This window comes from Sebastes fasciatus, chromosome 24, assembly GCF_043250625.1.
Source record: "Sebastes fasciatus isolate fSebFas1 chromosome 24, fSebFas1.pri, whole genome shotgun sequence".
In the NCBI taxonomy this organism is placed as follows: Eukaryota; Metazoa; Chordata; class Actinopteri; order Perciformes; family Sebastidae; genus Sebastes; species Sebastes fasciatus.
Window position 1 is genome coordinate 9,203,827 of NC_133818.1, and position 13,431 is coordinate 9,217,257.

The 13,431-nt window shown below is 40.5% G+C and overlaps 1 protein-coding gene across 5 annotated transcripts in view; it reads right to left on the reverse strand.

The window, feature by feature from the left end:
* LOC141763234 (beta-1,3-galactosyltransferase 1-like) overlaps nt 1–13,431 on the reverse strand; it is a 115,547-nt gene that overhangs the window by 97,772 nt on the left and 4,344 nt on the right. For 3 of the 5 annotated variants that reach the window (XM_074627760.1, XM_074627757.1, XM_074627758.1), the window contains exon 2: nt 9,757–9,910. The exons of 1 other annotated variant lie outside the window; for it this stretch is intronic. The gene's annotated coding sequence lies outside the window, so the exon portion shown is untranslated. Of the gene's footprint in view, nt 1–9,756; nt 9,911–13,275; nt 13,352–13,431 lie in introns of all 5 variants that reach the window. One more of the 5 variants, XM_074627759.1, reaches the window with a different exon arrangement.

Sequence of the window (13,431 nt, forward strand, 5' to 3'; positions counted from 1 at the left end):
CACGTTGTCATCGACGTGCTAAAAGTACTTGCTACTTTAATTGGGTTCAGTAATAGGACTAAGTGCAGCAATCCCAGCGAATTTAGAAATCTGTGCAGACCAGTTGAGCAGAATTCCAGTGTGAAATATATCCAGAATGGCATTGAAACCTGCTATAACTTAACAACAAGTTAGAATCGCCAGCAGGGTCGAGGCTTCCAGGCGGCTCGCTGTTAGCAAACAGTGCCCGGCCTCTTATTATAGAGCCCTGGCTGCTCTCATCAGCATTCACTCTGGGGAGCACCTGCTGCTGAGGTGGATGCTCCACAAGTTATTGGATTGCTAATCTCTTCCTGGGAGGCCTTTTCAGCCGGGCGGACAGATGAGGGTGGAAAAGGCAATAAGCCATCTACGGGGAGCAGCTGATGATAAACTTGAGTGAGACGACAGCAACATAAGGAGGGTGGGTTGGGGGGTGAGGAAGAGGAGAGGTGAGGAACGTATGTCCGTATACGAAGCTGGGTTGGTGGAAGGATGGCTGGCTGAGACACGCATGCCTCCTGATTTCCTTCTCCACAGCCACAGAGTTATTGCTTTTATTTGAAGACTGCTTCGGCTTTCTCCCTCAATAGATCATAGCGCTCGATAAAGTGATGGGGGGCTGTTGGGGGTGATTGGGGAGGAAGGGTGAATCTGGACCATCTACACTCTGTGTGCTTCCCATGGCCTAAGCTGATCTCTTAATGGTGATGAATGTACAGGAAATGGCAGGCCGATTTCCACAGATGCGGTGATGGAAGGGAGCAATAACTCTACATCACGGAAAGCCTTCCACCGTGAGGAAGGTACTAAACACTAAAATAAGTAATAACAATCCGATAAAAAGGGATATGCTCACAGCTTTACCTGATGCGACGAAAAGGTGGAGCATACACAACAAACTTTATGGCTTATTTGACTTTGTCGGTGCCACATTTGCATGCTGTAAAGAAAGTTGATTTTGTCATCCTTTTTTTAAAACTTCAAGATGCTAAACGAAGATGGTGAATATGGTAGGGCTGTAGGGGTAAGTTTCCTTCCTGTTTCGTTTACCATGCTTTGTGGGTGTGACTTTTTAGCCCCGTCATCACCATTCATATCCATACAACTAATGTGTTTATGATTAAATTGTTTACTAGAACACAAAGTTCTTCATAGATCTAGCCTCTCAAAGCGCACCAGATTGGTGCGTTTATCTATTTAATGTAGGCTACAAAATGTTTTTTCTAAATGCATGATGTGTCCAAATTCAATGAGTAATCGTGTTAAATAAGCGTGATCTCAATGCTGAACAAAATATTTGTGATTAAATTAAATCATTAAATTAGTAAAATAATATGACAAACCTCGCCCAAAAAGATATAACCAGAAATGTACTCTGCCAATCGCCGACGGCTGATATATAGCCAGATGCAATGAAATTCCCTCAAGACTTTCCAGAAATAAGTCCATCCAACGTGAGGTCACAGTGACCTTGACCTTTGACCTCCAAAATGTAATCAGTTTATAGTCCAACAAGACGTTTGTTCCAAATTTGAAGAAATTCCCTCAAGGAGTTCCTGAAATATCGCATTCACTACAATTTATGGATGGGAGGTCACCATGACCTTGACCTTTGTTTGACCTTTGACCACCAAATTTAATGAGTCCATCCTTGAGTCCAAGTGAAGGTTCATGCCATATTTGAAGAAATTTCCTCGAGATATTCTTGAGATATCGCGTTCAACCCGACATCCCAAAAACACGATGCCCCCGGCCACGGCTATTAAAAATAGTTGCATAAAAATACTCCTTGCCTAGAATTATGACAAATACTACTATAACACTATTAACCAACGAGTATAGAAGCAGAGACAAAATTCCGGTGTTTATAATAGAAAGAATAGAATAGAAAAAATATGTGTTTTACTTTCGTACGGCACTGTGGAACGAACAATTCACTTTCACTTCTTGGCAATATACGTTCTTTGCTATTACTTCTGGCCTCTGTCCAGTTACACCACAGTTTACAGCCTGCCATGCTGTTTTCCTGTGTTGCTGTGTGATATGACGCAGCAGAAAAAAAGGTAAATGATTCGCCTGACAATTTTATTAACTGACATGAAGAGGGCAGTCCTAATCGACACATCTTTATTCAATAATAGATTAACAGCCAAGCTGTTCATCACCCGTGTTGAACAGAATGGTAAAACTGTAGCTTGTTGTAGCTGTAGCTGTTTCTATGTGCCCTGTCTGGCATGCATAGTGAACACAGTGTGCTTGGCTTTGAACCTGCAGGACTACTGTGGCATCTTTAGGCGTCACAGCACATCAAACACATCTCCAATGCAGCGGGGAGTCGGAGCTGCAATCCTACAAACCGCAAAGCAGGACCATCATCCCCTGGTTCATTACACACGGGCTGTTTATATGTCAGTGTGGAAAGGAGAACTGTCATGGCGGCAAGCGAATAGACGACGGTGGCAGGCTGTCCTGCTTTCTCGCTGCGTAATAACAGGTCAATGTGTCTATAGCATGATGGAGCAGGAGGTGACGCAGAAACAGTTCCGTGATTAAGATGCATCAGTGATAACTCGGTTGAAATGACTCTGCAACAATTTTATTTTCTCGCCGGAAAGGTCACCAGGTGTCCACGACTGAGCTGGCGCTGCTTTCCCCCTCAGGCAAAGACGGAATGGTGACAGTGATGAATGAATGAAAAATGATCCGAATATCAAGACCGCTCGGTGAGCCGGCGAACATCCACTCATGAAGAAAATGTTGCTTTGTGTATTTCTGCATAAATCAGGCAAATTAGCAGAGAATACTTTCTTTCCATCTGACAGCTTCTGTTCCACATTATTACAGTATCTTTGTTTTGTTGCTTTCAGGTGCAATTATGATCCTCATTATCATTCCAGCTTCCACTGTTTTCCCGGGAACCTTCAATATAAAATGTGATTAAATCAGTGTTATTTGGAGATGAATCACTGACTAGATAAATTAAAATTCCTTACAGAGGATGAAAATACTACAGTTATACCAGAGGCTTCACAATAATCCCTCAAAATAAAAATGAATTTGGGGGAACTAGTGCAGTGTCTGTTCGGAGCGCATGCCAGAGAATACTTCCTTTATAGTTAGATGATGTTGCTACAGCGCCACCTACTGGCCAAATGGCACCAAATTTGCCATGGTAACTCAGACATCATATAAACACATGTCCACCAAATGTGGTCCCAATAGCACAAAGCGATATGACATTTTTTGTAATATAAGCCCTGCCGACAGCATTTGAGCTAACTTTGACTGCCAGCTATAGCGAAACTATACGGAACATCAACAATCCAAATACGTAACTTTTTCCGGCTTGGTCCAGAGATGTTCTGTACCAAATCTGGTGACGATTGCTCAAAATGTGTAAGAGGAGTAGCAAAAATTCAGATTCAGACAAAATTCAAAATAGCGTAAAAACACTCTGGACATAAATGGTGTTGCTTAAATTTATATATTCGTCTGGACCCACATAATCCAGGGAAGAAAGAATTATGTTTCTGAGACTTACGGTTCAAAGGTTACAGGCCAAAATGTAACGTAACGTTCAACGTTATAGCGCCACCATCAGGCCAAATTGCACCACATTCGACAGAGACTCCTTGCTTTATAGTTAGATATCACCAAATTCTAAGTAGCAAATACATTATTTCCACAAAAACTACTCTATAAATCCACTAAATAAAAGGCAGAGCGGAGAATGCAAAGAAATTAAATGCATGTCTGTAATGTGGATACACTGAATATTAATGGGCACTCTTGTGTAAGTAAAAACCCATTGCGCCTGGAGCTGATTAAATATGAAAAATCATCCAGAGAATGTAATCAACCGCATCGTGAAAAATGCATGGGGGTTCACATATTAGAGAGGACACATTGTGCATCTCACCAGAACACACATTAGCCCGCTCCTGTTACATTAGTTTTTTTTTCTGCGGAGGCAACCGGATAAGACAGACATTCCTGAAGTAATCTAAGCAGATAAAAAGATCTTCGGCGCTGGAGCTTCAGACCAGTCATTTATCATTTTCACATCATAGCGTTCATGTTTGCGGAGCATGTATAAAGTCAAAACTCAGCGGCTAATGGAGTGCAACATGCAGTATTCAAATCCATACACAACATATTCATAGGCTTTTCTGGAATGATAAATGTGTACTGCTTGCCTGGAGTACAAATTTAACAAAAAAAAAGTGCCCTGAGAATAAACTCGCTCCAAGAAAAGATTATAGCAAACAAACCTCAATGTGTTTTGCCTCTATCCCCATGTCTTGTTGGGTGCTCAAGGGGAAGGATTGTTGTTTTTACCCATGTGCCACGGTGAGAGCACAGTCAAACAACAAATAAACTATGTCTGGTGCAATAAATAAAAGAGAAAAATTGAGCGTGCTCAGATGTACTCACAATATTGTTTTTCATTTGTCAGTGTTTCAACCGCATACTGTAGTCCTTTGTGGTCTACGTGATAAAATCACACATCTACTTGTTGTTTTGTCGTTGTCATTTACCACTTCCACTAGGGCTGCTGGTTATATTACAATTAATCGTTCGGTCTAAAACAAATATTGGAAAATGGTCTAAAAAAATGTTTTGAAAATGGTGAGAAATCATTCAGTTGTGGACACAAATGCGTTTAACAATTGATCAATTATAAAAATTGTTGCTGATTAATCAACTCATTATGTCACCTCTATGTACTACACACATTTACAATCTTCACAAGTGGTCAAAATATTTACAAATGTATACAGATTGTATTGGCAGCGCCAGAAAGCGTGCGTGATCGCCGCTTTTCTTCAAACCCACTGACCTAGAACTAGTAAAATAAAAATGAAAAAAAAAAAAAATACAGAAAATGGAACAAGAGCGAGAACGAGTGCTGAATAAAGGTCTTCTATTATTATCATTCGGGCGGCTTAACTTAGTGTTATTTGACCTTTTGAGGCTCCCTCACAGCTGCAAGAAAAGGAATAAATGAGACGAAACTCTTTGAGAGCACAGTACAAACATTACAGACACACTTGTGTTCTGTATGTCCTGTCTCTCTAACGCTCTATGCTTTAAGTACATATAGGGCTCCATGAATGGAAAGAATACACTTATATACAATATATCTTAACCTTGCAATCTACTGTGAACTCGTACAACAGAGAGACTTCCACCCACTGCAAAGACGTATACAAAGACGTGCTTATACGGCAACACAGCTCACGACAAAGTAGGGAACTACAAGTTTCTTGCTTAAATATGTATCTACCGTCCATTAGGGCTGGGCAATATATCAATATTGTATCGAAATTGTGATATGACACTAGATATCGTCTGAGATTTTGGATATGTTAATATAGCATAAGTGTCGTCTTTGTCTGGTTTTAAAGGAGCATTACAGTAAAGTGATGTTATTTTCTGAACTTAGCAAACTGTTCTATTATTTGTCTTTACCCACTTAGTCATTATGTCCACATTACTGATGATTATTTACCAAAAATCTCATTGTGTTGATATTTTGTCGACCTTACAACATCATCGCAATATTGATATCGAGGTATTTGGTTAAAAATATTGTGATACTTGATTTTCTCCAGAACGCCCGGCCCTATTGTCCATCCTGTTAAAGTAAGAACATTTTTGATAACTTGAGAAGGACGAGTGCTCGGCCTCGACCTATTGCCGGTGTCACACCATAATCTGTGACCCGGCACATTCTGTGACCTGTAGCAGAGCAACTTAGAGATGTCACAAGAACCAATATTTCGATGCCAAAATTCATAAAATGTGACGGTACTCGTTTTTCAGCTCTCGATACTGCCGATACCTGCCGATTTCAACATGGGAGGCGTCATACATTATGATGTGTTCAGGCTCTATTCAGTAAAAATGAGTATTGAAGGTAAATTATAACATTTTCATAATATGTTCAAATGTAATCTTGTAAAATTTAGTTTTTGGTGAGAAACTTGAATAAATCCAGTTGTTTGAAGGAGATGTTTTCACAGCAATATAAAATAGATAATAGAAAGGGAATTATGAGCTGTTTGACTTCCTAACAAAAAACAGTATGAAAACGGTAATAATGGAGTGAATGCTGAAGTACATTTTATTTAATTTTTTTCACGTGGTATCGAATTGGTATCGAGAATCGTGGAATTTCACTGGTGTTGGTTATTGGCTACTAAATTCGTGGTATCGTGACATCCTTAGTGCAACAACCATTTCAGCTAACATTGAAAGCACCGTGCAGGCAGACAAATCTTATTTATTTTAGTTGATATTTGCTCAACGATAAAGTATTTTTAATGTTATTTCCACTGTGTTGTTTTTACTTCTGTAGCTGTAGCCCAAAGCAGTTTACTAATGTGATAGTAAAGTGAATATTTTGGTGGGGGGTTTCAACTGTTGTGTCGAACCAAACAAAACTATTTTCCAACGTTATAAACCAAACAAAAATAATTGGCAGATTAATTTATGCAATTGCAGCCAGACTGAAAATGTAACTCTCTAGCTGGAAGTAACACAGAAATAATACCCAATATATCCTTCTAACTTTTCCGGGAGTTATTCATCCTTTTTGCAATCATCAATACTGAGTGCTGAAGGAAAAATCCTTAGCGTGAGCAGTGGCAGTGATTCCCTGAAGCAGCCAGAGCTGGATATCGACTCAACTTAAACTTATAGGAGACGTTCCGCCAAAGCGAAGCGCTGCTTTGTGTTTCAAACAGCACAAGAGCCTCACATGCACAAATCTGAAGTGGAAGATGGACTTCAAAGTGAGCGTTAACAGCGTGGACCTGGGATAAAAAGCACCTGTATTACTGAGCATATCGTTCACAGTGTGCATACAGTAAGTTCTTTTCATCAACAAGAGCGGAGGCAGGAGAGATCAAGATCAACCTCTCGACTGGTTGATAGGAACCATCTGTTTGGGCCAAAAGGTCAGCGAAGAAACTCCATTATCAAGGTCCGTCAGTCTCATGTAAATACAGTTTACGTCTCACGGCTGAGAGCTGAGGCAGTTAACAAGACCAACTGGGATAAGACGGGGATACGATCGCTCCACATTAAGTCTGCCTGCCCTCAAAATCAATTTGGTGGAAAGAATTTCGAGAGGCAAATGTCAAATTTACATACGGGCCTCAAAGGGATAAAGACGCCTAAACGCGCGTCAAGTGTATCAAACCTACCTGAAATAATTGGCGCCGCATCTAGTTTTGTCGAAGATTAATGATCTTCTGTGTGGTGTTTGTGCACACGTAATAGTGCGTACTCTATAATTAGGCCTAGGAGTCGCTATTCAAATGGGTTAGTCGGGGTCCGCTGAGGGATGGCAGATGCTGATTGAGATCAACCGTGCGCACGGCGAGATATTAATATCAGCGACCGGATTACGCCGGAAGCAAAATGTTATACATACAGCCTTCGGAAAAAGAAAAGTAAATATCTTCCTCTGTGGCGAGTGGAGGGCGAGATGCACTCTCTGTATTTAATGAATTTAGCTGAAGAAGTAAAAACAGCAGGATTTGACACCTCATCCCGCACCCTGCTGTATAGAAATATCAGTTTGGAACCATGTTGGTCTTCCATAAAGAGGAGTACAATGAGGAGGGGGAATCAAATTACAAAAATTATGCTTTTTCTTAGAGTTGTTCCAATAACACTATCAGGAATGTGTACAATTCTGACCAACATGTTCTTACACTTCTTCTTGGAGCATGAATTTTAAAACCCGATGGTTCTGAATGTGTTTCATGAGCCAAAGGGGTTTCTCAACATAAACTTTCAACCTCAAAATCAGAGTGACAAGGTATCCATGCGGTGGGAGAAGATAAGGCGGGAGGCAGCGTGTCCTAACACAAACGAGGCGACCTTGTGTTATAAATGCGGCGCTCTCTGAGGCCAAACAGCCTGTAGAGAGAGACGGGGAGACGCTGATAGGGTCCTCACCATTATATCCCCCCGCTGTTTGACCACTCTGATGAAAATCCAATAATCTACTTGACCCAGGGGGGAGCTGGGAGACATCAGTAGTCACAGCGGGCCAGTTTGGCAAAACCAGTCCCGTCATTAGAACCCAATTTTTCAAAAACAAGGCGAGGAGACTCCTCTGCACTAATCCCATGCCAAGTGTGATGGCAGGGGGGGGGGCCTCAGCGAGCTTTGCAGCAGAGCCTCGCGTGTGGAAATGGGAAGCCAACATTCAACCACAGCTGGTAGAGGATGAGATAACAGGATGCGGAGGAGCGGTCTGGAGCTAACACAGCTCCCCAGCCCTAAAACCAGCTATGTGAGACAACTACGATCGTAAAAACAAAACTGCTGAGACCCTGTGAGCACAGGGGAAAAAACGCAATTCAGCACTTAACCCTCTGAGACCGTTTTTGTCTTTTTTTAGGGGGGTACAGGAGGTCTTTATGGGGAGATAGCAGGTCAACAGTAGATGTCACATAGAAGTGGTGTACGTCATCTGAAAGCTGGGAACATGATGATTAATTTGAGATGCAGCTCAGCACTGTGGGGCAAGTTGTTCTAGTCATTAATCTGAAATAACATGAATAACTCAATTAATTAAAATAAATTGTGAAAGTGTATAAGGGTTTAGAACATCATGATGGAAGTATATCATGGTCATTCCCATGCTCTATTAAATAAAAATCCAAAATACCACATTAAGACACCAAGACCTTGAGGAACAACACAGAAAAAGCCATGCTGTGATTTGGTATCAAAAACTTTTCACATTTGGAGATTTCTGCAAGAATTGTATTTTTCAGTGATTGGATGGCGATTACTTCTGTTGTGTAAACTGCAATGAGAAACCCCCTTATTGTCAATCTAGCTAGGAAAGCCATCCATCCTCTGAATGCTCTAGGTCTCTAGTTTGTGGTTGTAAAGTTTCCTGAGGCTGTGATTATCCTATAGGTCACCACAGGTCATTTTATAAAGTGAGGTCAAGTTTTTAAAAAACGGTCTCACTACAATGAAATGGCTACTGTGGGGACTAACATCATCACACATGAATACAGTTGGGCTCATTTGTATGGAGGACAGAGAGTGCCAAAATAAAAAGTAAATAAATAAATGAATTGATAAATAAATAAGTAAATAAATAGGTCATTAAATGTAGCAAAATGAATGAATAAGGATGCACCGATCCAACTTTTTCAGTCCCGATACCGTTTTAATTTGTTTCTTTATGTATGTTTCATTGTATTAATTCCTTTATTTACATACTCTTCTGTTTATTTTTCCCTTTTATTTATTCATGTGTTTGTTTTTATTTTTTGCATTATTTATTTATTTTGCATTTATTATTTACTTTTTGCATTTTTACATTAGTTTTTTATTTATTTAATATTTGCATTATTCATTTATTTTTACGTTTATTTTTTATTCATTCATTTATCTTTTATTTATCTTAAATTTGTTTTTACATGTATGTATTTATTTATGTATTTACACATTTAATTATTCATTTATTTCTGCACGATTTTCCCTTTGCATTACCCCCAAACTTATTTATTTCTGTATTAAAAAAATATATGCATTGCATAGGTGTTCTAGTTTCATATGATATCTGTAGCTCTAAAGCTGAACCTGCTACAGCCTCTGAAAGACAGTAAAGTCACTCGCAGTCCCCCCAACAAACTCAGCATTATGGAACAATGTAATCACCTGGCTGTTTTATCAGACCCGGCTGCAGTGACTCACCTCATCAACCTGAAATGCACCGGCGATGAGGACGTGAAGGGTCAGTATTTTCACACCGCGCTGCCTTTTTGTCTTCGGTAACAACCAGAGAGGACATCTGCCGGCTGAGCATTTTGGATAATAACAGCATATCACTCCTTATCATCTGTCATTTCTGTAAACAAAAAGCAGGAAAATGGATGTTGTTTAGTTTCTCCTCGCTATTACTTTAACTGTGTCAAAATCCAGTAAACACAGCCAGATATAATAACAAAAAACGGAGTATTTTTTTATGCCATGTTGTTGGGAGGACTGGTGGGTACACACCAGCCTGATCACAGTATGGGGTTTTTGGATCTATCATCTGTGCCGACGCAGATCTGGGGACACACGTGGCTAAGCTCCGGGCCAACGAGATTATCAAATGATCCAATAAACTTTGGACGGCAGTCACAGACGTGATCGCGACTAGCTGAGATCACCAGATGAAACACACAGCTCTCTGTGTAGCTCTCCACAGAGACTGAAAGAGAGAGAGGGGGGGGGGGGGGGGGGGGGGGTTGGGAGCAACGTAGGTCAGAGCACGCCCTCGGAGAAAGCAGAGAAATCCTGCAGCCGCGGCGTCACGAGACCTTATAAAAGATGACAGCCTCGCAAGTTACAGCCTCGTCCTATCAGTAATTACGGCGCAGCCAGGCACTCGTAAAATCGAATGCGTTGTAAATTATGAGGTGTTAGGGCGGAAACCGTGAATTCTGCAGGAAAAAACAGGCAACCGGGCAGCGCTGGTTGGCTTGCTTCCACCGTGTTGCGATTAAATTGAACAATTCGGTCATTAATTATTAAGAAACATTTTTTTTTTGTTTGCCCCGGCCTCAGGAAGAGGTCAGGGTCAACGATTCCAGGACCAGGGGAGCATTTAAAGGACGTTATGTGCAGAGAAATCTGATTTTTCTGACCAATATTGCTATTTAAACTGCGATGATCTTCTGTAAATCAAACTACAGGCCTGTATTTGTCATCTATTATGGAAGATGTGATTGTTCAGAGCATAAATCACAAACATTGAATCAGATAGAATCGTGTATTCGCTCGGTAAGTCGCGTCAGACAATGTTTTCATATCTGACTCACGACCCCCTAATGCTACTGTTAACAGATCTGCACTTAAGCTGCTTAAGCCAACATTAGCGTTAGCTTCACAGACTGACAGGATGAGCTACTTCACAGCTCGGAATCCCACATTCATTAAATGTATCTATACGTCCTCCAAATACTGATTACACGGCTTAATGCTCAATTCGATCCTCTCTTTCTTTTGTTTGAAGTGACCCATATCTGACATCAGTGTGAACGCATCTCTGCCCTAAAACGCCTCACATGCAGCTGTTAACATCACACACCTGGGGGACCGCCGTCCGACGGCGCATCGGTCCAAAAATACACACTGGAGTCCACTGACTGCCAGACTCCATTAACATATTGCTCAATTTAACAGATCTGGGTTCGCCCATACACAGATGTTCCTCCTAAATCATAACATATGACTTTGTTTGACTCCTAAAGAAGACTTTTCATTTCGGCTGATAATGAACTAATTAAGAGCGCTATAATAACGCATTAACGCAAATTTGTTTTAACGCCACTAATTTCTTTAATGCATTAACGCAACTTGCAACTTTTAAGTTGTAGCGGGCTCAGTTTTAAAGTTCTAAAGCATCATATGAAACTAGAAATCTTGAGGAATCCATTTGTGCCAACCAAAGAGGCAAAATTTTGGCGAGGAAAAACTCATGGCCATTTCCAAAGGGGTCCATTGACCTCTGACCTCAAAGATATGTGAATAAAAATGGGTTGTATGGGTACCAAACGTAGTTTCATTGGACCGCTTCGACAAAAGTGATCTGCTCCTGCTCAGTAATGACGTACAACGTGGAAAAACCAACCCGGTCTCACAGGTAGGCGTATAAATACCACGAAATTACAAGAACATTCTGCTTGAGTACGCATTTTAGAATTTTAACGTGTCATTTGTACGCAACGCAAACGTCCGCAGATAGACTTAGGCAAGAAAACCACTAACTTAGGTTCAGGAAAAAAAAAAAAACTAAGTTATTTTAAGGGAAAACGTCATGGTTGGGCTTAAAATAAGTACGTAAACTAGGTAAAATACATACGAAAAACAACGTAAGACAACCACGGATAACACGTCACAAATGTCAACAAAAAAAACATGTGACATATGTCACTAATGCAACTTACAAAACAAAACACCGGTCAACAATGGTCTTGAACACGGGTCTCCTGGTTAAAAGTCCAGTGTTTGTTGGACCCACCCTCCATATGTGGTCTTTCTCGCTTTTTATACAACGTCACTAACTCTTACCGTAGCATTTATACGTGGATATGTTTACATTGCAGTCAGTACCGGATACATGGCGTACAAATAACACGCAAAAATCAATAAAGGTGCTTCAATTGCACGCTAAACGCCTTGCGCATTTATACGTCTTTTTGTGCGAACGAGCAGGGAAAAACACACATGAATTCTGATTTGACTGTTTTCACAGCGGTCGCACTGTCAGTGATCGGATATGTATCACATTCAGGACCAGATCTGATCGGAAAAAAAATGATTTTTGTGTCCATACTATGAAAAATTAAGATGTGTGTCACATGAGACCAAAAAAATCTGATTTGGGCCACTTTTTTAGATCATTTCTCTCTAGAAGAGTCACCACTCTGTAGGTCCTTGTTGAACAACCATGCAGTCCACTAGCAGTCGTACAGTGGTGTTACAGAGTGATGTATCTGTGTCTGAATACAGACACACATTAACCAGACCAAGCAGCCAATTAACTCTTCCCTTTAAACGTTAATTGGCTCCGGATCTAATCTGCCGCTGGGGAAGTCTGTAGTTTTCCACTAAAAAGGCTGGTATCTATGTGTTATTGTTCCTTGCTAATAAAAAGGAGGAAGAGATAAAATGTTTGATAGGAGATTAGTTAGCATCAGAGCTCAACAAATCCAAGTGTATTGCCAACCGTGGAACCAAATCCAGAATTAAACCCTCCGTCGGAACCCATCCCTGTCTTTGGCGGAGCTTAAATGAACAGACGCTGGCATGCAGAGCGCTCATTAACTGGACAGCCAACAGATTACTTTTTATTCTTTTTCCAACTCGCTGAGTAAAACTATCTGTTGTCTTTACAGACGGCTCCCATCTGAAAGTTTCTCTTGCTACAGCTTGTTAAAACACTCTTAAGTTACAATTTAAATCATGGCTATAAAAATTGCATTTTTTATAAAAGAAGAAATCTTTAGTTCAGCACTAAGTGTAGTGAACACATTTAAAGTGTAAAAAAACCTACTTGAGTGAAGCCTGAATACAAGACACACTAAACTCAACACAAAGTACAGTACCTCTGTTCGAGACTGGTGTTTTGTTTTATAGTGACGTTTGCAATGTGTTTTTTAGAGATGTTTGTGGATAGCTTGGGTGTTGTAGGAGGTACTTATCCATAGTAGTTGTATTACTTACAGTAGGTGACGGTTGACACGCCCCCAGCTTGGAGAAACAGACAGGAGCACCGACACCGGAGCAAAGCAATACAGTGCTGTGGATGTGGATGGCAGAAAAACATATTTTAGCCACCTAAAAGAATTATATCCATTTAAGAGTATATTTAGAATATTT